The sequence below is a fragment of the Balearica regulorum genome, chromosome 8 (genome assembly GCF_011004875.1).
Source record: "Balearica regulorum gibbericeps isolate bBalReg1 chromosome 8, bBalReg1.pri, whole genome shotgun sequence".
NCBI classification, from domain to species: domain Eukaryota; kingdom Metazoa; phylum Chordata; class Aves; order Gruiformes; family Gruidae; genus Balearica; species Balearica regulorum.
The window spans coordinates 16620213-16642770 of NC_046191.1; the positions used below are offsets into that span (position 1 = coordinate 16620213).

The 22558-nt window shown below is 43.5% G+C and overlaps 1 long non-coding RNA gene across 3 annotated transcripts in view; it reads right to left on the reverse strand.

The window, feature by feature from the left end:
• Positions 1–1228: 1228 nt before the first annotated feature.
• Positions 1229–22558, reverse strand: part of LOC142602754 (uncharacterized) — a 36126-nt gene continuing 14796 nt past the window's right edge. Inside the window, exons 3-4 of one of the 3 annotated variants that reach the window (XR_012836527.1) lie at positions 11494–11628; positions 6592–9673 (exon numbers count right to left, since the gene is read on the reverse strand). This is a non-coding gene — a long non-coding RNA (uncharacterized LOC142602754). Of the gene's footprint in view, positions 5130–6591; positions 9674–11493; positions 11629–22558 lie in introns of those variants that run through there. The other 2 variants (XR_012836528.1, XR_012836529.1) reach the window with 2 other exon arrangements.

Here is a 22558-nt window from a genome sequence, read left to right on the forward strand (position 1 = left end):
AGCCCTCCCGGCGCACACTGCTGGCTTCCAGGCAGGAGGCGAATGAGGCTTTGGACCAGACCTCGCCCCATGGGTGACATCCATGGTACCAGCCCCCAGTTACACTGCTCCTGCTGCCACCCTCCCAGGTCCCTCCGAGGTCTGTCCTCACCAGAGCAGATGGGAAGAGAGGAGGAATATGAATTTTCCTTCCAGCTTTTACTGGCAAGGCTCTTTCAAGTGTCCCTCTGGTCATGGTGGGGACCCCACCAGCACACAGCTCCGCATTCCCCCTTTGGTGCTCAGACAAAATCCGGGCAGCCGCCTTGGCCATGCTGTCATGGACATTGGCATGTGTTCAGCATTTGGGAATACAGTTAATGAATAGCACGAAGGAAATATCAAAATGTGTTTCCAAAATGGCAGCTGACTAGATTTTCATCTGCTTTTTCCACATGTTCCCCAAATATCCTGTAAAGGCTGCCTTTACTTAACGTGCATAGGCACAGTTATTTGAACAAGTATTTGAATAATGTGCAAATATTATTCTCCTTAACCAAATGGACAGGTAATTGAGTTGCTATCATGTAGGACATTTCAAATTCTTGAGAAAACGCTACAAATGGTATTATACTATCTCTGGTATAACGTGTGATCCGCAGTTGTTAAAGCTTATTTTTACTTATTACAGATTTGGGATGTGGCCATTGGCACGCTTTGGTTTGCTTTTTGTTATCTTGACTTTTAGCCAGAAGAAAAAGTGCTACTATCCTTCTGTAATTTAAAAAAATTGCCAGGGTTCCTATCTGAAAAGGTATTGAAAACAGTTGTTCTTGCAGCCAACGGATTGGAAAGTTCTAGTCGATTTTTCTGATATCCATAAATACCTTATGAACCTATAAGCGATGGCAATTTTTAGATCTCACTGAGATTACAGGAATATGAGATATGAGCTGATGCCACATAGTCATCTCGTATGCACATGATACGTGAGGACAGCGAGGTTTGCCCCGGAGGCATTGTCACCGGCCCAGGCTGACCTCAGGCGGCCCCGGCTGCGCCTGGGAGCTGGCCAGGTATCACTTCTGACAGCTTCTCAATACCTCTCTGCGTTATGGGAGACAAGGCTGGAGGAAGGAGGATGCCTTATGAGATGCAGTGGTATGAGATAGTGGTATGCTACAAATACAGTGTGTTTTGGGGAGACAAATCATTAGCTATTTAGACAAGGTTACAGAAGTAATGAGTACAGTAAAAAAAAAAGTCATCTGTATTTCCATAAATGTATAAACCAGTGCAGTTTAAATACAAATGAAGATCTGTTTGCTGATTGTGATTGTTCTATTATTTATGTTGAACAGAAAGGCAACATTAACAATCTAGGAACAGATGCAACCAGAGCAAAATTGTGTATGTTTATAATAAGATTAACAAAAATATCAGTTTACTCACAAATTAGCATTATATAATAGAATGTGTTCACACAGTCTTGCGGGAGTGAAGTTAAAATTCATCATATGCAGTAATACAAAATGGGTCAGCTACAGTCGTTGACATAGTATTTACTGTCTACCTTGCTCTGTATCCAGTATTTTCTTGTGATTTTGTCCTGCTGGAGAGACTAATGTAACAGAGCAAAGCTGCCCCCCCAGTAAAGAAAAAAGCTGTGTCACACTACGGAATTCATGCAGAATGATGAAAACTACGCTTGCAACAGAAGATGGACTGCAGACCGCTTAAGCGGTATCACAGAAAGCTGTATTTAGAAAGGAGAAAATGTTTCATACAGAAATGGATGCAAATCCAGGTGTTTTGTGATTGACACTACAGAGAGTCATCTGCTGGCAGTGACAGTGAGAAGAAAATTGGTTTGCAAAATGTACTCGAGGATGCAAATGTGAATAGAGCATTCGCTTTCAGGAGAAAGGCAGAGATACTGAAACAGGAGATATGGCTTAAAAGTTATGACAGAAAAATCATTGATACACAGAGTGAAATTTCATCCATTTGACAAAATCACTAGCAGCATATTGATAAGATTTATTTTTTTTAAAGCTGTGACTTGAGACAGTCTGCAGCTATGTAAAAAGCTGCCACAAAGATGAAGGGAGGAATTTCCACGAGGTAGAAGGCAAGCAATGGACTTAATATATTGCAAGGAAAAATACGGAAAACTCTAATGATAAGGAGCAGATAAAAAGATTGCCTGGGAAGAATGTGCAGCCTCTATATCAGGTGTTTTTAAGAAGGAGTTAAAGAAATATCTGCCAGGAGCAGAAAGCCAGAGCTGGGGAAGAAGGATGGATGAGGAGAGGTCCCTTCCAGTCCTATGATTCTATTATCATTTTTACACTGAAAATTATTGTTTTTGTGAAAACAGCTACGTAATGATGAGCCTAACGTCCCCCATAGGAAATGCGCAACCTTTATGTGCACCACTAGGTGACTGAAGGTCACAGCTGGTCGCTGCTGTTGGACAGTTTGTGTGACCGTGACAAAGGAGAATCTGGATCACTGCTGAATACAAACACATACCACACGGGCTGATTGCAAAGTCTGAACACACTTCCCATCACTTGCAGATGCTGGAACACCACTGCTGGCTCAAAAGCCTTAATGGACATCTCTCACGCTATTAATAAAATGCTACTTGAAACTCGAGATGGTGAAAAACCAGGACAAGATGGCAGCTGAGCCATTCAGTCACCAGCACGTCCCACTATGGTGGTGGGAATCTGTTCTAGAAAGATGGGGAGACACTGAATTTCACTTTTTAAAAGGAATACAGGTGTAAGTGATTCCTTCAGCTCAATAGAAAACTGTGCAACTACTGCCCAGCCAAATGCCATTATTAATAGAAGCAAACACTGCTCTGCAGGAAAAGCTCCCATTACGATCAATGGGCCATTCTTTTACTAAAGGTACAAGATCAGGTCTTACTCACAGCCATAGAAGAGAAAAATGTTACTTTAATCATGCTTTTTTGCCTGACTTGAACCCAAGCTATCTCACAGAGTCTTACCAGGGTCAGATTAATTCTATATATAGCTGGTTCAGGGGACACACAATATTTGTTTTGTCTGCTATGGGATAATGAACTGGGCGTTTTCTCAGCTGGCATTTTGCATCCTCTGGAGAAGGAGGAATTCCCACGAGCTGATGGCTAGGCAGTTGTTTGGAGACAAAGCTGCCAAAGGGTGATTTTTTTAAAAGTCAGCTTTGGCAGCATTGTTGCCATGACACATGGCACCAAGGAGCCTGGACAACGCGCAGAGGCGCTGGGCATTCCTCACATTTGTAGTCTTCCCACGTGTTTTGTTACAATAGGTTGCGCTAGTCCTACCAGGAGCAACTTTTGGATGCACTTAGCTGAGCAAACAGATCACTGGGGAGAGAACTGCAGGACTGGCCATTTACATCCTGTGCTTCTATCTCCTCACCTTCACCATGCCTTACGTCCACTTCTTGGCAGGGGAAAAGTCACTTGTTGAATTTGAAAAAAAGCATCAGTTAGGTACCTAAGGTTCAGATGTCCATGACTAAAAATGAGATTAGTACTCTGTGAAAATTTATGCTGAATTACAATAGTTGACATCTCTCTTATAAAAAAAGAATTGAAAGACACCATTTGTTTCCCTGATGAACACACTTCTCAGAAATATGCCAGAAATACTACGTCAGCCAGGAGAGAGAGAGGAGACAGGGCTAGGGTAAGTGCTTTGTAAATTGTTCTTGTTGTGGCTGCCCTGGGACAAATCAGACAATAAGACTTTTCCCGCTATCAGACACCATTTTTAATAAAGTATGCTATTTTATCAGCTTGGCGAGAAAGCACCAGCTGCAGCAGTGGCAGAGGGGTGGCTCATGCCATACGCAGCTATTTACGCAGCTATTGTTCAATGGGTCTCATGAATCCAGACCCAGCTGCTGTGAGGTGCTGCAGGTGCCCCCGTGGGCAGCACTAAAAGGCTGCCTGAGGGAAGGGGGGGATAAAATCCTTGGTAAATCATGGCTGCTAAACTATGCTGCACTGATTCGAGAGGAATAATGCACGCGCTGGGTTTTTTTCTCCCCTTCAAGTCTTCCACCAAAACTATACCTTTATTCCCTAAAAAAGCAAAAGCTTAAAAACGCTGATTGATGCAGGTTAATATTTTCTAAAGGACTCAAGCCCTTTGCAATGTAACTTGAGTTGCTTTTTAATGTTTATCCCAAGTCTCCATTTCCCTTTTCTGTGGAGCCAGCTGACCAGTTGGCAGCACCCCGCAGGTGTGGCAGGCTGTCCTTCCCTCTCGTTGCCTGAAAAGCCCTTGCAAGCTCAGCAGTAAGATGCAATGACATTTGGCTGTAGCATTTCTTGATTTTCTTAGTTTGCATTTCCCATTCCTTCCAGGAGCCAGCTGCCTGAGAATGAATTCCCAGCCTTTCTTATCACTTAGGTGTCTTCTGCCTTGATTTGTAAATGCTTGGTGCACTTTTGGTTATGACTTGGTCAATAACTTGCAAATGCAGCTATGAAACTGTATATTTACCTGAAACTTGTTGAAGTGGAATCAGCTTTTGTATCCACAAGAAAGAGAATATGGAGATATATATATACACACACACACCCCTCTATATATGTATATGTATGCACACGAGTCAACAACTTTGCAGTTTCCCTTGTGTGCCTGCAAAGGGCAAGCAGTTCTTTTGCCAGCTTCCCTGGTACTAAGGTTAGTGTTAGAGACGGACAGATTAATACATCACAAAGCAAGCTAAGAAAGTAAAAGATTTCCAATAGGCTTTTTTACTGAGTTTATTAATATGCTGTCCTAAGTGTCAGAGTTAAGAGGCTATAAAACATGAAAAGATACACAGATTAGCTTCAGTATTAATGTATCCAGGCTGGTGGCAATAATTCTTGCTGTAATTCATCACAGAATAGATGTGAAATGATGTTTTCTTCTTCAAAGGCAAATGTTCAATAGCTGTTTGCCCCTCTATAGGGGAACAACAGGTAGGTGCTTCCATAGGAAACAGGTATCACGGAGGGAGTGACACTGGTTGGAAGCCTTGGGGAGGCAACAGGTGATCAGTTTGTTCCATTTGAACTTGTGCTGTTCCGTATCACTTAACCAGGAGGTTTCTTGATACCTCTAACTCACCAGCTGAAAAAGAATGGAGAAATGGAGTGGTTAAGGTGCAGTTCAGAAAGGGACAGAACTCCTGCTCCCCACAATTTCCCTGACATGTAGTGCCACTGCACACGGCGGGGACCAGAGGCAGCACAGAGGGCATGGGCTTCAGCAGATAAACCAGCAGGAGCTAGGTACCCTTGATACCACCTAACATTTGACTCTGAGGGAATGCTGAGCTGACGCATCTATGGGACTTCAAGGTCTATTTTCTGAATGTCAGTAAGAAGATCAGAGCCTATCTCTCTGTATTTGGTGTTAGAATCATGTACACTTGTAGTGCAAAACCTTTTCCTAATGTCCAGTTCAAATGTCTCAAAGCACAACTTCTTTATTTTGTACAGATCCACCCATTTGTGAATCTCTGCAGTTCTCCTCGTTGACTTTCATGAAGTTGCTGTTAGCCTGGCACTCAGGTTTCACAGGGTCCATCTGAACTCTCCCACAGATCAACACAACCAAAATGAAGATTTGCACCTCAGCATATTCAGAACACAAAGAGCAAAAAGGTAGATCAAACTGAATTCTGCTGTTAAAAACAACAGCAACGTTTTATATGTAATAGAAACTCTTCTGGCCTTTCACTTGATTAGCAGGAATTCTACCAAAAATCAGCTCCTCTCATTTGGTTGTATGGAAATCACAATCCTGTATTCAGCTGCAAGGAACGATGCCTAGTTACACCAGTAAAAAATCTCATTCACCTTTTCTTGTGTTGTCTTGAAACCGATGGTTACAACTCTTCTTTCTACCCCAAAAGCCCGAGGACTTGCGATGACCTGTAAATTACTATTTGCTATGTGCTGCAGATGCTCTGCACCAATGCTCACACTTCTGTCTGATCTGTTGATATTTCAAAATATTTATCCTTCTACAGTTGATTGTAACTTAATATTTTCTGGAAATCCAACTGCTTTAATTTTAGGTAGGCGTACAAACATTGCCAGCCACATTATTGGAAAGGAATGAATACTGTCTTAATAAACTGCTAGGAGAAGGCAGTTCACATAGCGAGTGTGTTTGCCGATAGCTTTGCTGACCACGTAAATTCAGTTCTGTTTGAAATGTGTTTGTGAAATCAAGTGAAGAGGACGAGTTATGCCTTTCACAATATAACTGCAAAGACAAAATCAGCACTGAACGCAGATCGCTCTCATATTGATTTCTCTGAAAGCAGTAACAGAAAAGTGTATTTCATGCATTTTGGCAGTTCTACTCCTTACTGCTATAAATACATATAGACTAGTGCCTCAAAATGCTCATATCCTTATTCCATTCGGGATCAGAGAAGAAATACCATATGGTAATGGGCACAGTAAGTGGGGATGGAAGAAATTTTATTGTGCGTCTAGATTAAATATAATTATTTAATGACTATGGTTGTAGTTTTACAAGATAGATCTAAAGTAAAATTATCTTCTCACTTTAACACGTGTTAATGGCAGGAATGGACCTATACACTTATTTATTCTTTTCAGTTACAAGTAATTTAAAACAACTTTTTTAATAACAGAGGGAAAGGCATTCTTTTATTTATTTTTCACAAGAGAAAGACATATTTTTAAATATAACTAATAGTTTCAGGCACTTCCACTTATGGGTATCCATCGTTCAGGACCCGAAAGTCAAAGGCTTGGGGAAGCACCTCAGAAAAAGCAACATCTGAAGTATCCTAAGTAGGGCACACCACACCATGAGTCATTTCTCAAAATCTCTCCAGAAACAGTGAGGATGACAAGACAGTGTCACGTGGGAAGTATTTTGTTACAAACAGTAGAACTGCTCTGCATATAAAATGAGACTATAATCCAACACTGAATAACAAAGGGGATATATCAATAACTGTTGTATTTTAACAGCTGTCTGAGGTACCAGATGACTTTTGCTGCGTATAGTGTCATCTCTTGATTAGAAAGGGAGATATATATATATATACACACACACAAACAAAAGTAACGGAGCAGTGACATCATGATTTAAAAATACTCTAATAGCACAAGATAGAATTCAAGATCTAACCAACCAACAGAAAATGCATCATTTTCCTATTTTAAATTTGGCAGGTATGAATCTAAAACTTGCCTTTTTTATCTCTACTATCTTGTCCACATATAAGGTTTGCTTTCCACTACAGGCTATTTTAATGGGATTAGTTATTAAAATCAACAGGAAATAAATCAGTGTTTCCAAGACGGTCTGTTTGAATTTGGGATTATTTTTTTTTTTCCTACTGCATGAAGTTAAATCTTTCTTACACAAAGACAAACAAAAAAATTGAGATATGACTAGTCAATGATCATATTAATCCATGTTAGGCATGTCTTTCCTGGTAAGTCAGAAAAAGCCACTTTTAAAATATAACACTTATTAGACAATATTACTTTTAGACATTAGTCAAGTACTGCTTTCATTTTAATTTATAAGCCATCACTTAACTTTACCACACCTACCCAATATTTAGATATCGGGAGGCTGATCCCACCCTATCATTGCTGTCAGTGCAGAGTCATTCTAGTAGAGTCACTCCAGATCAAAACATGAGCAAAAGGAAAACCAGCCCTGTATGTGTTTGTCTTCCCATTTGGTGTACAAATAATTTTGCTAGGATTGGGCACATCTAACAATTTTTACTATTGACCATTGACTATTGATTATTTTTACTGTATAGTGTCCAATGGCCCTGGGGCACTATATGATGGAATTTCGTACAGAAGTTGCATCTGCTGGATATTTCCATTTTACTAATTATCCATTCCTCCACAGAAGGGAATTCATTATTCTAACCTTTATTTTTTAATTTCAGAAAACCGTACACACATGTCTACCCTGCACAGGCACACCAATCTCTATTACATGCACAACATTAGATTGATTAGTTGTCTAAAAATCTGTTTGTGCCTAATGAAGCTATTTGCATATTGCAAATTGCAGCAAGTCTGTTCTTTTGATAGCTTTGCAAAGAAAATTCTACCTCCTTTTTCTCTCTTCTCAACATTTCCCCCCCTAAAATACCCCTTAATTTTTTTCTCTAATGAAATTGCTGCTTTTTGCATCTACATGTGAGTTTTCTCATTGTGTCTCTGTTTCAAGATCATGACCTGCACCAGCCACGTGCCCCCGGAACAATGAAACTGTCAATGACAGGGCAAAAACGTGGCATTTAGCCCACAAAATTTGGAAGCCGTTCCCAAAAGAGATCATGTTGACTATGGACATCTGTGTCTTCAAAGTGAAATGCAAAATCCACTTCTTTGATCTAGTTCTCTGCTCAGTAACACCACATTTATAAACAAACATGCATCATATAAAATAAACATTGCCTTGCTCCTGTTGAGCAGAGAGAAGAAGGCTCCCTCTGTGCCCATTTTATTTTTGGGAGGCAACTGGACACTACAGCAAAGAGACGCTTTATATAAGGACCTAGAGATGTGGAGATTTTCCAAAACTAACAGCACATTGTGCACTGACAGCACGGTGAGGCGGTTTTTACCATTAACGCCTTGCAATTCTAGCCACATAGTCAACTGAACCCCCACCTGAAATCTGCCGATGAAAGCAGCTTTAGCTTGCACGCAGCAGTGACAGGGAATGAAGATACACATCAGGCTGATGAGCGCTAAGAAGTAAATTGTTTGCCCAGATGGAAATCAATAGCTCTCTTCACTCTCTTCATTCTTTGGCAAGATCGGGAGCTTTGGATGGCAATTAAAGCTTACCCAGCTGCCAAGTGTCCTAATTACACACACAAGAAATCCCACATTTCTCCTTCTACCTGAAACATCCCTTGTGCCACACTCATTAAGCTCGTTACAGTCAGACAGCCTGCTGTTGCTAGCACTGATGTATTTTTTAACAAAAAACCCCCAAATCCTTGCTCGCACCTGGCTCCCCCAGCGCGTGATCCTCCCAAAGCCCCACGGATGCTCTGCGATGGCCACCAGCCCCTGTGCTGCCCAGGGATTTTCACAAGACCCTTCCAGGCAGCATCTTCTCTCTTCCACTCCATTTTCAGTGTTTTTCACCTCCCATTTAATTCTGCAGCCCACCCTCCCCCACCTGGGGCATTTTCCATTAATTATTGCCCTCCTGCCCACTCATTCATCAGCCCCTTGTTTCTTTTACTCGCACTGAATTTCCCTGCATCCTCTCTAGCCCTCGCCCTGGCCGCTCAGGCTCTGCATTGCTGGCCACGTTCGGAGCAGCGTTTATAGATGGGGAGAAGCAGCACGGGCCGTGGCTGAGCTGCAGCGCTAATTAACTGCGTGTAGGATCACGCACGCAGACCACCCGCTGGTGCCGCCTTTGAACGCTCGCCTGCACAAGCAGGTAACCAGCTTTCTAGGCAGGCACGTCGTCAGCTGCGCACACCGCCGTCAGCGTTCAAAACCGAGCAGAGAGAGGTTTCATTTTGACATCCATGGACTTGTCTGATTCTCTTGGAAATGAAGCCCTACGTTTTATGTATTTTGTGATTACAGCGTGCATCCATCCTTTGTGAACTGAGGCAGGTCTGGAGTCTAAGAGGAAAGAGCAGATTTTACTTCCCTTGTAAGAAACAATATAGCAAAAAAATTCTCATAGAACTTTATCATCTCTTTAATTTTCCTGGCATGTATTTGGTGCTGTATAAATAAAAGTAACTAATGGATCGCTGAGCTCGAGCAGTGCAAACAGTTTCCAGGAACTCCTCCTAATTGTCCTTGACCAAAATATGTGGTTTTTCGGAAGCCTTCAATAATTCAGGCCTGCATCTAATGCAATTAGTGAAGCTGTGCAAAGCATACTGAAGAAAAAAGCCACTAAAAGCTCAGGCCTCTTATTTTATCATCATGATTATCACTTTATTATAAATTAAAGTGGGAACACCCATTAAGCACCTGTGGATCCAAGAGCAAGGGCTCTGAAAAACTCTAAAAAGACAAAGGTAAAATAGCATCCCATTTATACCAACAGCTCAGGACCACAATGCCCAAGTCATTCTGCTGTATAAATCATCTTGTGTTTTCACAAAGTGGTTAGATTATCTTAATTAAGCCACAAGATTAGATGAACAGGATTCAACTATATTCACCAAAGAAGAAATAAGCTATGGGGTACATTAAGGGAGAAAAGAAAGGGTAAGAGGGAATCTGTCATTCCCCTTGAGCCATCCATAACCTTCCAATTCACATGTGAACTTCTAAGGAGGAGGAAGGTTAAAAAGAGTATTATGAACATTAAAGAGTATTAACTTGTGTTATGGTTTGGGGTTGGTTTTTTTTTCCTTTAATAGCATTTTGATTCTCATTTATCCTCAGCCTCTGCTGAACTGCTCTGGAAGGGCAGAGAGGCCTTAAAGGCAGATATAAATGAATTTACACTGCCAGAGACGCACAAGGGTGCCTTAGAGCTAATGAAAATGATCTCCATTGTCAAACAAAGAAAAAATATTGAACAGCCGGTACTACTGTTGATGCAAGAAATAGTTAAAAATTTCACTTCATCTCAGTGCATTATAGTTTGCCAATAAATACCATATTCCTTCTCTTTTACTACAAATAATTCATATGCACATAAGCCTGATGGGAATTCTCCTTGAAGGAGAAATAGACCATCTGTCCTTCATCAGCCAGACACAAAAGGAATGCCTTGCTATTTTATAAAAGCTGCCAGTCAGTTCTAGGTGTGGGATCATCTATCACAATAGGCAACATGCCATCCCCCACACTGGTGAAGCGCTGTGTAATTTGCAGCACTGTGAACATGGTTTGTAATTATATTTGATAGGGCCACAGGATGTAAATTACATAGTTTTTACATTTAGCTGCTACCGCAAATTCTTGCCTGGCATTAGCTCCTAGGGACTTTCAGTAGGGATGAGGAAGAAGAGGGGAAAAAGACATGTTCTGAACTTTTTAAGAGACTTTAAAGAAATAACATCTATTATGGGAATGTTTTATTATTATTATTTCTGGTTTGTTGTCAGTTCAATTGGACAACATTCCAATAGGCCTAGCAAGATAAGAAAAAAGACACATTTTTAGATTTTTTTTTTTTTTTTTAAAAGTCCAGAGCTGGCAGTATCTGTCTAGGTATGTCACAGCAAGACCAGTTTTCTTCTTGTATTTGCAGTGATTTGTAAGCACAGCTGTCAGGCAATGTTTTGGTCTGGAAACCAGCTCCATAAAACCAATAGCTTATAACCAGTTATGTACATGTTGGGTGCAATACTCGGTCATACTTGCTGACTATCATGACAGAGACTCTCCAGGACACAAAGCAAGAAGGCCCCTCCAGCAGAGACCTTAACGATGGAATTGGAGGAGACAGATCCTAACCACAGCACAAGAGCACATACTCTCTGATTCCCCGGGGTTTACTGTCATTAAGGAACTGGAGGCTGAAACGGCGGCACGGCGAGGACATCCTTGAACACTGATCCCAGGGAAATGCTGGATGATTGAAGATTAGCGACTATTTAATCCATTTTGGCCTGGAAAGAATTTAAGAAGAATGAGAAGCTTGAATCAAAACTTGAGTAAGCCTGAAGCTATCCTGACATGTTTGTGAACTAAATTCTCTCCCGACACTTTTCTATTATTTCGGTTCTTGGATCATCATTCTTTGCATGCTGGGACCAACAATGCCTTTTATTGTAGCCTGCCCCATTTTCCTCCTGCACACAAAGGGAAAGCTCCCTTGGTGAATGCCAGAGGCAAATACTGCTTTCTCAAAAAGTTAGATGGGAGAAGTATGTTTCGGCTTTTGTTTGCGTACTGTAACCTTCAGCCACGCTGAGAGCAAGCTGAGTCATTCATAAATACGGCCTTTGGACTGTAAAGGTCAGCTATGCTTTTCATAATAAAAACCTGTTAACACAGAATCTTCCTGGCAAACCCAAACATCAGTTTTAAGTAATGTTATCACAAATGACCCGCCACGATAAACACTCCACCCATACACTGCTGCTCTCCAGGCTACAACAAGCAGTACCAAAACAGGAAAAAGTGATGGAGATAAGAAGGTCTTGGAAAGGTCTAGGAAAATCTGTGATGTTTTTCACATACCATAGCTCGGTGAAGGAGTTTACAGAAATGCCTGACACAGCTGAATAGGAGAATACATAGACTTCTGAAACAGGATGCTAGCTTAGGAAAGAAGTGGTGACATGGAAAGGATCAGCTCGTGAATGAGAAGCTTTGCAGCAGAACAACAAGGGCTGGTTGTAAATAAGAGAATAACATTTGAGACAGAAAAAGAAGCAAAAGCTATTTTCCAAACATAATGAAAAATTCAAACTCTTTCAGGGGCTTAAGGGTATTTAAATGTAAATGAGCTTACTTCACCCAACCCAGAATCAAGAGCTGCTTAGAAATTGTTGCATTATTTTCTGTTGAGTAATCATAACTTTTGAGCGTGCAGTGTACTCTGACAAAGAGCTGTGAGCACGGTGTCTGGGTGCGTACGGGATTGTCTCCTGTTCAACAGAGAGGATGTCTGTTCCAAATGGCGTAGCACCTTCACAGCTGTGCGCATCGGTTCAGATGAGACCCTTACACGTGTGCCTGAACCCCAGAACTCACTGTAAGCTTGTTATTTTTATGAAAATAAGTCAGAAATATGTAGAAAGAGTGGCATGGGGTTACTTCTGTATGAGAGCCATACTATATTTTAAAATTTATGACCAGTTTTGAGGTTGATGAAAGGCTGTAGGTTAACAGAAACCAAAGTCCAGTACAGAAAGCTCATGCAAGCGGTAGCGGGAAGCGGCTGTCCCCGGGCCCTCGCATGTGCTCTGGCCGCAGCCACAGCCACCCCTGGGGCAGCCAGCTGCCACGTCCCTAATGGCCTCGTCCCTCCCGGCCAGTGCCAGCGAGGATGTGGCTCAGCGCCAATTGTCACGAAGACGTCTGTGTCCTGGAGGGGTTCCCAATGAGATGGCAGCAGTGTGAGCAGGCAGGCAATGCTGCGCAGCACAGCGTGCTCATGTACGATGGACCAAATCCTCATGTTCCTCCTAACTCCCTTCCTCCCACCCCATTCGTGTCAGCAGGCCCACCACCTCTCCTTCCACTCAAGCACTCGAAGTCAGATAACTTTCGACGCCTCCATTTCCTTACCCCTTCTGTCCCCCCAAAATGTGTCTAGGCTCCAGTATTTCTTTCTCTACAACTCTACTGAGAGATCCAGGCTGACCTGGTCATGACTGCAGCGCAGCATCCCTTCTGCCACCCCGGCACTCAGCCACCCCACCCCAGTGGCTTACAACGTTGCTTTTGAAGTCACCCAACTCTGGGATCCCTCAAAACCAGAGCTCCTCATACTCCTTCATCAGGTTGGGGCTTCTCAGAGCAAGCCCAAAGCTGGTGGGAGCCACCCCAGATCCCTCTGGCCTCGGTATAAATGTTTTTACCATCTGCAGATCTGCTCTTTGAAAATCCAGCCCTGGTCATCAGACTAATACCACCTCTCATGTACACATCCCTGGTGTTCCTTTCAGGCTCACCCAGACTGATGTTTTCTTCTCTTTCTTCTGCACCACCTCTCCATAAGGAAATGTTTTGCTAATTATGCTCAGTTTACCACATCTTTTCTTTTAAATCCCTCCTCAAATGCACTCTTGCCAGCCTGCTCACAATGCAAACAAAGTATTGCCCCATTATTTGCATTAGCTTCTCGAGAAGTTATGTCACATTGCGATATGACTTAAACCTTCTCCCTGGTGCTTGCAGCCAGCGCTGCCGAAGGAGCCGGCTGGGGGGACAGGACACGTCCCTGCACGCGTGGGAAGGCTGAGGAGGGACAGAGCACTTCCCCCAGCTGCCCTGCTCAGATAGTGGCCTCCATAATCCCTATCCAGAGCCGGTGACCTGACCCCAAAACTGCTCTCTCTGGCTCTGGCCCTGCTCTCCACCCCCGCTTCTGTCACAAACACTCAGCTCTTGCTCAAATTTGTATTATTAAGCTCCCTGGCCAGGAAACTTGTGCTGTCTCCAATCCGAGACTTTCCCTTAAAGCACCTAGCAGATTCCTGGGCACTGCCAATTTACCAAAGGGAAGGCCATTTCTGTTTCCAAGTAGTATGAAAAGGAATGGATTTGTCAACATTTGTTTCTAAGTTGTTGATAAGTGTTTACTTGTGCTGATAAGGAATGACACTGTTCCTATGCCCAGTTAATTCTACAGAGCATGATTAGCAGGATGTATCATTTCAGCTGAGTGACTCCTGGACCAACTTAAAAAGCCAAAGCTGGAAGCCTTCAAGCGAGCACATGGAGATGGAACATGAAACAAGAAATTATACATATTTAAAAATATTTGTGCTACTGGATTTCTATTGCAGCTAAATACTGAAATGCCTCACACTGTACTGCTACCCTGTTTCTAGATCCAAAGAGCTATTGTCAAGGTTTCTACCTTTGAGAGCTTAAAGTTTGGTGTTGTAACACCTGCAGGTTATAAAAAGCCCTATCATATTTAATTTGTATTTAAAGTCATTTTTGGAAACTAGACCCAGACTTGTTTTATACAGAAGAATACAAAGGCTTATGGCTGACATTTGCCTAAGCTTCAAATTGTGCTTCAATGAGCTAAGATCTATTTTAACTTGCTTATAAGGATTTCTGTTGGTAAGTGGCTGTAATGTGTTATTTTATTTAATGTCTTGAAAAACAGAAGGTATCAAAGATAGCAATCACAGAGCCTGCTTTTTCCTCTGATATCAGAGCAGCAGTGAGGAGCTGTGCCAGTGATGCCCGAGTGCATTTATGAGCAAACTGTCATGAAGATGGAAAACGGGGGAAGAAGTACCAGCGGTAGGAAAGCGAGCAAGGCAGTGCGGGAAGAGTGCTCAGCATCCATGTAAGGCACACCATCGGGTAGCTCTGGCTGAAGTATGGTAAGATTTGTATTGCCTCAGTCAGTAATGAGGAACAAGGCAGGCACCCCAAACAGAAAAAAAACCAAACCAAAAAACCAAGCCCCTAAACGGAACTGAAAATGGATAACAACTGGATACCAAGAACATTTATAAAACCATGCTGTAAAGCCATGCAGCGAGGTACTGATACCATTTAGAGACCCAATCTAGGCAATCTGACCCAGACTAGAAACTCCTCTGAAAGCACAGGTGTGTCTGCACTTCAACACACCAAAGAAAAACTCTGATTTAGGGGATCACCGAAGCGCATATGCTTGTATCTTCAAGTAATTTTTTTCCACTTGCAAAGCAAGCCCAAGGACATGTCAGTCCCCACAGAGGAAAACTGAGCTTAGGGAGAGCGGATCACCTTTCTGCCTCAAGCCTATGCAACCCGGTGTGTGCAGGGCCCAGGGTGTGAGCCAAGGGAGACTTTCCTAGGGAGAACTGAGAAAGAAGATGAGGATGAAGTAACAGGCGGAAGAAAAACTGTGGGGACAGGGTGGGTATGTTTTGGATGCCAGGAGAAGCGGGTTAGGGATGGGTACCTTCTCAAGCGTTAATATCCCTATAAGAATCTGACCTGAAACTGAGAGTTCAGCTTTGCACTAATGCATTTTCTGTGGCTGGGTCTAGGGAGGAAAGAAGTCAAATCCATTTCTGCAACAGAGCCGGGGTCTTTAGCTCGGGCAGCCTTCCCACCCCTCCCGCCTGGTGCCCAGCAGTCACCTCACAGCTCAGCACATGCAGGTACAGGATGGAACTTGGTTTTAAAAGTCAGATGTCAAAAGGACACCTTTTTTTTTTTTTTTATTCCCCCAAAATGGAAAACTCCTTGTGCTAGAATCAAATAATTGAAAAGTTGCTGAAACAAGAGAGTAACAGTTAATCCTGCCCAAAGGATAGATCTAAATTCTCCCTGGAAAGGCTACTGCATGTGGGATTATATATAGTGGTTAACCAAATATTCAAGGGACATTAGTAATTACCATAACATCCCACTACTTACTCTGTCAAATGCACAATTTATGCAACAAGCTCACAACTTCAAAAGGAATTTGTTTACTTTAAAAATAGTTGGAAATACATTTCCAACCCACAGTTTTTTCCCCAATACCTTCCTGTCCCTACCTCAAAAATGCCTGAAAGACTTCTAGGTGTTTTGTGCAAACACCTTTCCCAGTGAATTTTCCCCCCGGTGCTGGTCGTTTCTAACGCGCGGCATGCCAGGGCACAGAGCTCCTTCATTTCCTGGCTCTCCTGGCAGAGGCACATGGGCCACCAACGTGAGATGGCTGCTCTTGATGCGGGCCCCCAGGTCCCGAGCCCTCCTGCCACCCCACGCACCCACCTCAGGGGATGCTCCATCGGCTTTCACACTCATCGGAGCACTGAAGAGGGTCACAAAGAAGGTGGCTGCACAGAGATCAACCTTGACACTGCAATTTCTTAAAATCTAAGATTTATAAAAAATACACCACTGGAAGCAGAATTCCACGAGGGAGCTGTAGATAGGTGTCAGAGGCCAACAGTTCCCACCACCCTGCGGCACCGTCACCTTGGGCACCAGAGGTGCACCGGGACGCAGGAGAGTTCCCGCTCCTCTTCACTGCTTTGCTCCTGGCTCACAACAAGCCGCAGCCGAGTCCCCGGGAGGGCAGCTCCTGCCCGCGGAGAACAGCCAGCTCTTCCACCGGGAGCCAGCAGCTGTCAGCAGGAAACCTCCCAGCCCTTATCGTTCCAGGCTGCGCCGAGTCAGGACCCTAAAAATACGAGCAGCCCGGTTCCAGCCCCGGTGCTCTTTGATCTCCTGGCCCTAAGCTGCGCTGACCCACGGCCCCTGGCGCGCTTTGCCAGCCAGGCCGGGGCCTGCCCAGGCTTGTTGTGACCTGCAGCCCTGTCATTTCAGTGATGTGTCAAGCCATTAATTGAAAGCTTGCTCTTTAAATCTGATACATGTTTTGGTAACTTGCTTCTTTCTTACCTACGCTCTGGGAGCACCAGATGCTTTTAGGGACAAGGGATCAGGATGGGCCCCGAATAATGCCTTGTTTTTGTAGCAGCACTTCAGTTTCTGGTGGGATTTATTTAAGACTGTGAAATATTTATAGTTAAATGAAACTGAGCAATGGAATAAAAATAGACTTTATAAGTTAAGGGTACGCTATTAACTGACTCAGTACCGGTAACCAAGAAAGAAATAGTGCTTGGTTTTTTGCCTGATCAGTCTAGCTTAATAAACATGCTGAGCTGAACTTAACTGGTCTTCTGAGCTCGCGCTCATTGCCTTCAACTTTGCATGCAGTTCACAATCCCCGCTTTCCCCAGCACAGGCACAGAGCTGGCTGCTCCTCGCAGCTGGCACGCTGGCCGGAGAGCACCTCAGCAGCACGGGAGGCAGCTCCTCCGCCCGCCCGCAGCCACATCCATCCCCCTGCCCGGTCCCTGGGCACGCCATCACCCGCAGAGCTCTCCTGGCCACCTCTCTTCCTCCCTGCTTTCCGCTTAGCTTCGCCTCTGACCTTGATGGCTTCGCAGCTGAGCTGCGTTGGCAGAGGCTCATTACTCTGCCTTACAAGGTTATTTTTTAAAAAAATGATCTTGCAAAGATATGGGAACTGAAAGCTCCACTTTGTTCATATTTGTCTTCCCTTGGCTGTGTGCATGCCAAAGGGCTATCATCTTGCTTCCCGGCTGAAATAGAAATTCAGTAATGCATACTTGGGGAGTTCTGTCACTGCAGTAATCATTTAATAGTGACAAATAAGCCAGGGAATAAAACAAACAGATGGAAAATGGTCATCCCCATCCATGGACACCTGCTCTGGGATGCAGTCTGTAATGATCTATATACACTTCAGAGACAAAATTACTTTACCACATGTTGGAGAGTATCTGTTCAGATCTGGGAATGAGTTACCGGAAAGACATAATGGGTACCAAAAATGGCATGAAATCCACAGGCTAAAAAGTACCTAGTTGTAGTTTTGAAAATAACAGATTATCTCATTCACAAAAAAGCTCTTGAATTGGGAAACAAAACAAGGGTAAAAATACCCCTTAAAGAAAACCAATATGAGTCGCAGCACTACTCACCCCAGGACAAGTCACCGACACAGTAAACTTCCTGGGCTTTTTCAAACGTGGGTTACCGAACTTATTTTGTTCAAAAGAAGCATTCCTCTGACTAGGTGCAAGGTGGAGCCTTCCATGCATTTCATTTCCAGGCTCAGGACTTAATGCATTTAATCAGAAGTTAAGAATTTTAAACATTTTTTAAGGTTTCTGAAGCACATATTGAATTGGAAAACCTACATGCTCAGTACTTCCAAAAGGCAAGGCCAACCTGATTGTATGCCTAAACAAGATTTGAGGAGCGTAATAACACTGGCAAGCATCCCAGTCTGAGTATGGTTTACAGTAAAAAAAGAAGAACCTTTCCAAGACGACCTTGTATCTGTTCCCTCAGCAAAATTTAATTTATTATATTTTTTTTCAAGCACTAGAGAAATGATGCAAAGAAAACATGTCTGTATTCAACAGCACCCTCCCAGCAAAAATTTCCAGTCTTCTGCCAGAATGTATTTTCATTCCTGCATTTTAAAAGTATCTCAAAACACAGATAGCCGGAGCACTCTTACGTAATAATGATGTGGCCTCACGCTATGAAGTCACTATCTGGTAAAATTTCAGCTGTTTCAGTACATAAGTATTTTAAGACTGGGATTGCTGGTCTTTACTTGTAGGAAGGCCAGATTTAGGTTTCCACAAACTGAGCAGAAAGAATTCTCTTTCCCTGCTCTACCCCTCCCGTCCTGGGTTTAAGGGGAAGCAGAGTAGGTCCTAAATATACATTCATTCATTACCTTGTCTTTCTGAGTGCATATAAATATGTTAAAATAGCTCACTAGCCTTCCCCTCAGAAAAATAAGCCTGAGTAGATGACATAGTGTGACAATTAACTTACTAAGACATCAGTACTTTTACACAAACAGAATAGATTATTATTGCAGCTCTGGACTTTGAGTTGAATCCTTGATGTCCAACAATGTGTTTGGAAAACTTAATAATGGAAAGGAAACAAAAGCAGATGTTAACATAGAAAGAAAATTGAAAGCAAGTGGACTGAATTTTGGTGGCAATTACATAAAACAAGTGTGAGCACACAGAATATATATAAAAGCCTTATTGCATGATTTAACATCAATTATAAACCATCATTCCAAAAATAACTTTCCCTGCAAAAAACCATATCCACAGGAGGAACAGAAGACTGTTATATAAAGGGAATCAGGGTCAAAAAAGAAGGTCCAGGAACAGTGATCTATTCACAAACCCTGAATTACTTCACCTCTTTCATGGAAAAATACAGGGCAAGGGTAGGCTTTCTCGCTTCATGTGGTTACAACTATAAATACATCTTCTGCTGACCTGCAGGTATTTACTGATGCCAGGCAGACTAAAGGGGAATTCTTGCCATCCTTTTGCTCCTTTTTTTGATAACAGGTACATGTCTGTGGCCCTTAGCCCCAGCATGGTTCAAAAATCACTTTGGGACTCTTACCAGTGAGGGTGGCTATTTTTATAATCCGCTTGTCTAGATCTGTGGGATTTTCCCCATTAGATAATTGCTATTTTAAGATTAACTTGGCAGCCAACACAAGCCAGAAAGATGAGATCCAAACTTTACACCGTTTGTATCACCATCTTGAGTCAGTAATCGGTAACGCTGTAAAACCACTCATTTTAGGCATCTGAGGCACATAAGCAACCTTCGGCCAAACCAGCACCATGAGTAGACCTGGCCCAAACAGAAAACCATTCAGTGTGTTTCAGATGCTGCTATTTGCCAGGGGAAACTAATTAACCCTGTATCACGATGCAGACAATATTGCACGTAACCCACTGTGTTACATACACCGAGAGCTCGGTGGCATACCACTTGACTTACCTTTGCTTGCAAAGAGCATCCCAACAGACCAACGTCCTTGCTGCTGACCATTATTCGAGCTTTGAGCAATGCAGATTGTGAAAGAGTTCAGCTCTATGAGAAATAAATTGTTATTTTTCTTCCTGCACAGAAAGGAATGGATTTAGCATGTGCCAGACTTGCCTCTTTTTTTTTTTTTTGACAACTTGCAGCCCATTGTTTATCAAATGGCACCCTGATTCTTCTGCGTCATATTTTCTTTGACTTAAATACTTCTCTTTAACTAACACAATGTGTATGATGGCAAACAAACAAATAAATTTAAAAAAGCAGGATTTCTGTGGAAACAAAGTTTACCATTTCTCACACAGATTAGATGCTCATTTTCCTAATAAAATAAACCATTTGCATATAATTCTGCTGCTCTGTACTCCAGATGAACTCGGCCTCACGCTGGATCTTTTCAGTGTGACAGCTGATTACAAACATGTTGTAATCACCTCACCTCCTTACCTTTTTTTTTTTTTTTTTGAGAGATACTACATTTCTGTTTCCATATGGCTTCTGACCTTTTTAGTTTCCTCCAACTGGAACAAAACTGTTCCAAAAAATACCCATGTCACTCTCCCCAACCAGGGAGTTTTGGGGCAAGCTGACGCGGCTGAGGCAGATGACTGGCGTCCCTGGCCCACACCGGGGTGATGCTCTACCGCACGTGTTCCTGCGCCATCACCGAGCAGGGAACCTGCCAGCAACTCACTGGACACGAGAAGGATTTGGCTGGACCCCAGCACACTCCAGGATGGCAACTCCTACAATTTGTTAATAGCTTGAATAATTTAAAGCAGCCTTAGCACTGCTCCAAATCACTGTGGGGCTGCTAAACCCTCCCCGTTGTTGTGGCTATCAGATCCTATCTCCTCGGTCCTCTCTGGTGAAGGTGTTTTAATTTTTGCCTTCAACCAGGGGAAGTAAACAAGAAATTCCACGTGCGGTTTGCGAGGGCAGCAGCAGTGCCCTGTGAGGGCAGCCGCACGACGCCCTGCCGGCACCTCTGCACCGCTGCCTTCTGCGCATCCCGCTCGTCCCCCTCCGCTCGCCCCCATTTGCAAAAGCAAAACAAAACAATCAGCCCCTAAAATCCCGTAGGTATCCCGTGTGGTTTCAGTTGGCTGCAGCCCTTCTAGGCTAACAGCTTTGCTGTAAAGGATTAACGCACCAAAGCGTTCAAATATTTATGAGCATTGTGGAATGAGGCCAGGAGACATGCAGAGGGTGCTAGTGCTGTTACACTCATTTAGTATTTTTAAATGGTACTATCTTCTATTCTTCTGAACTTACTTACAATTTTCTTCGGAGACTTTTTTTCTTCAGGCAGCCAGCTGATCTGTACTTACACAAGGTCTACAGTGTTTTTGCTTTGTGTGTTTTTGGTTTTTTTTAAAAGCAAGCTACAGTTGTAAATAAGACCTCTGATGACTAAAATGGCGCAGGATCAACGTGTAGAGCTTTTTCAGGATGTTTATTAGAACATCTGAGAAGGCTTGGTTCATTTTTTCCTCTGCACAGGCAAGTTTCCTCTGCCTCTGTGTACAGCAACAGAGGAGAGAAAAACACTGGGAAGATGTTGGAAAATATGATAGTAAAACTGCAAACACTGACAGGTGGGCTCAGAGGAGATAAATCTCTCTATCATTTTAACGGACCAGGTTTGATATCAAAGCGCTGCCATGCCCTCCTGTTTAAGAAGGAGCCTATTTACAGAGGCAGGAGGAAAGGACACGGGGCGGGAGCATTGAAGGATGGTGCTGGCATTTCACTTGAATTCCTCCGAGCTCTGCACATTCACTCCAGTCATCTTTGCTCGCCTTACCTCCCAAACCCTCCCGTCCCCGGAGAGCGCGGGGACCCCTCCTGCAAGCAGGGGTGAGCTGGCTCAGCCCTGGGACGCACACAGCTTCATCCCCAGGAGCAGCTCAAACGCCCTCTCCAGATGTGATGTTTCTGGGCTGCAGCTGGCCACCGACCTGCTGGCGGCCTGTTTCAGCTGGGCACAGGGCTCAAGCCAGCAGTGAGGTGGCCGGCCAGAGAGGATGGCTCGGGCAGTGCCGGGAAGGGTGTCGATGGCACCTCCCCAGCAATTACCCGCCTTTTGGGGACGCTGTGTTTATGGTAGCCGAGCCAGGGCTGTACCCACAGCCTCACCGCGCTCACCCACGCTGCCGCCGGTTGTGCAGGACCACGGGCAAAATGAATAGGGCAATTTCTTGCTAGGAACATTTGAAAGCAATTTTAGAGAAATGTATCACATTTGGAAAACTCTGTGTCACAGGGCTGCTGCGTTTCTGGGAGATGGGAGGCAGAGGTGCAGCGTTACACAGGCAGGAGGAAAAGGCTTGGCAGTGCTTTTGGCTCCACGGAATCCGAGCTGCCGTTAGCATGTACTGAACAGGGGCTGCCCGAGCATTCAGGTAATTTTTCCCTAGTGCTGCTCTTGAAGGGCTATTTATTTTTTTTTTAAACCACGTGCTGTGCCACACAGCCTCTCCCAGACACTGCGTTAACCACCTCCCG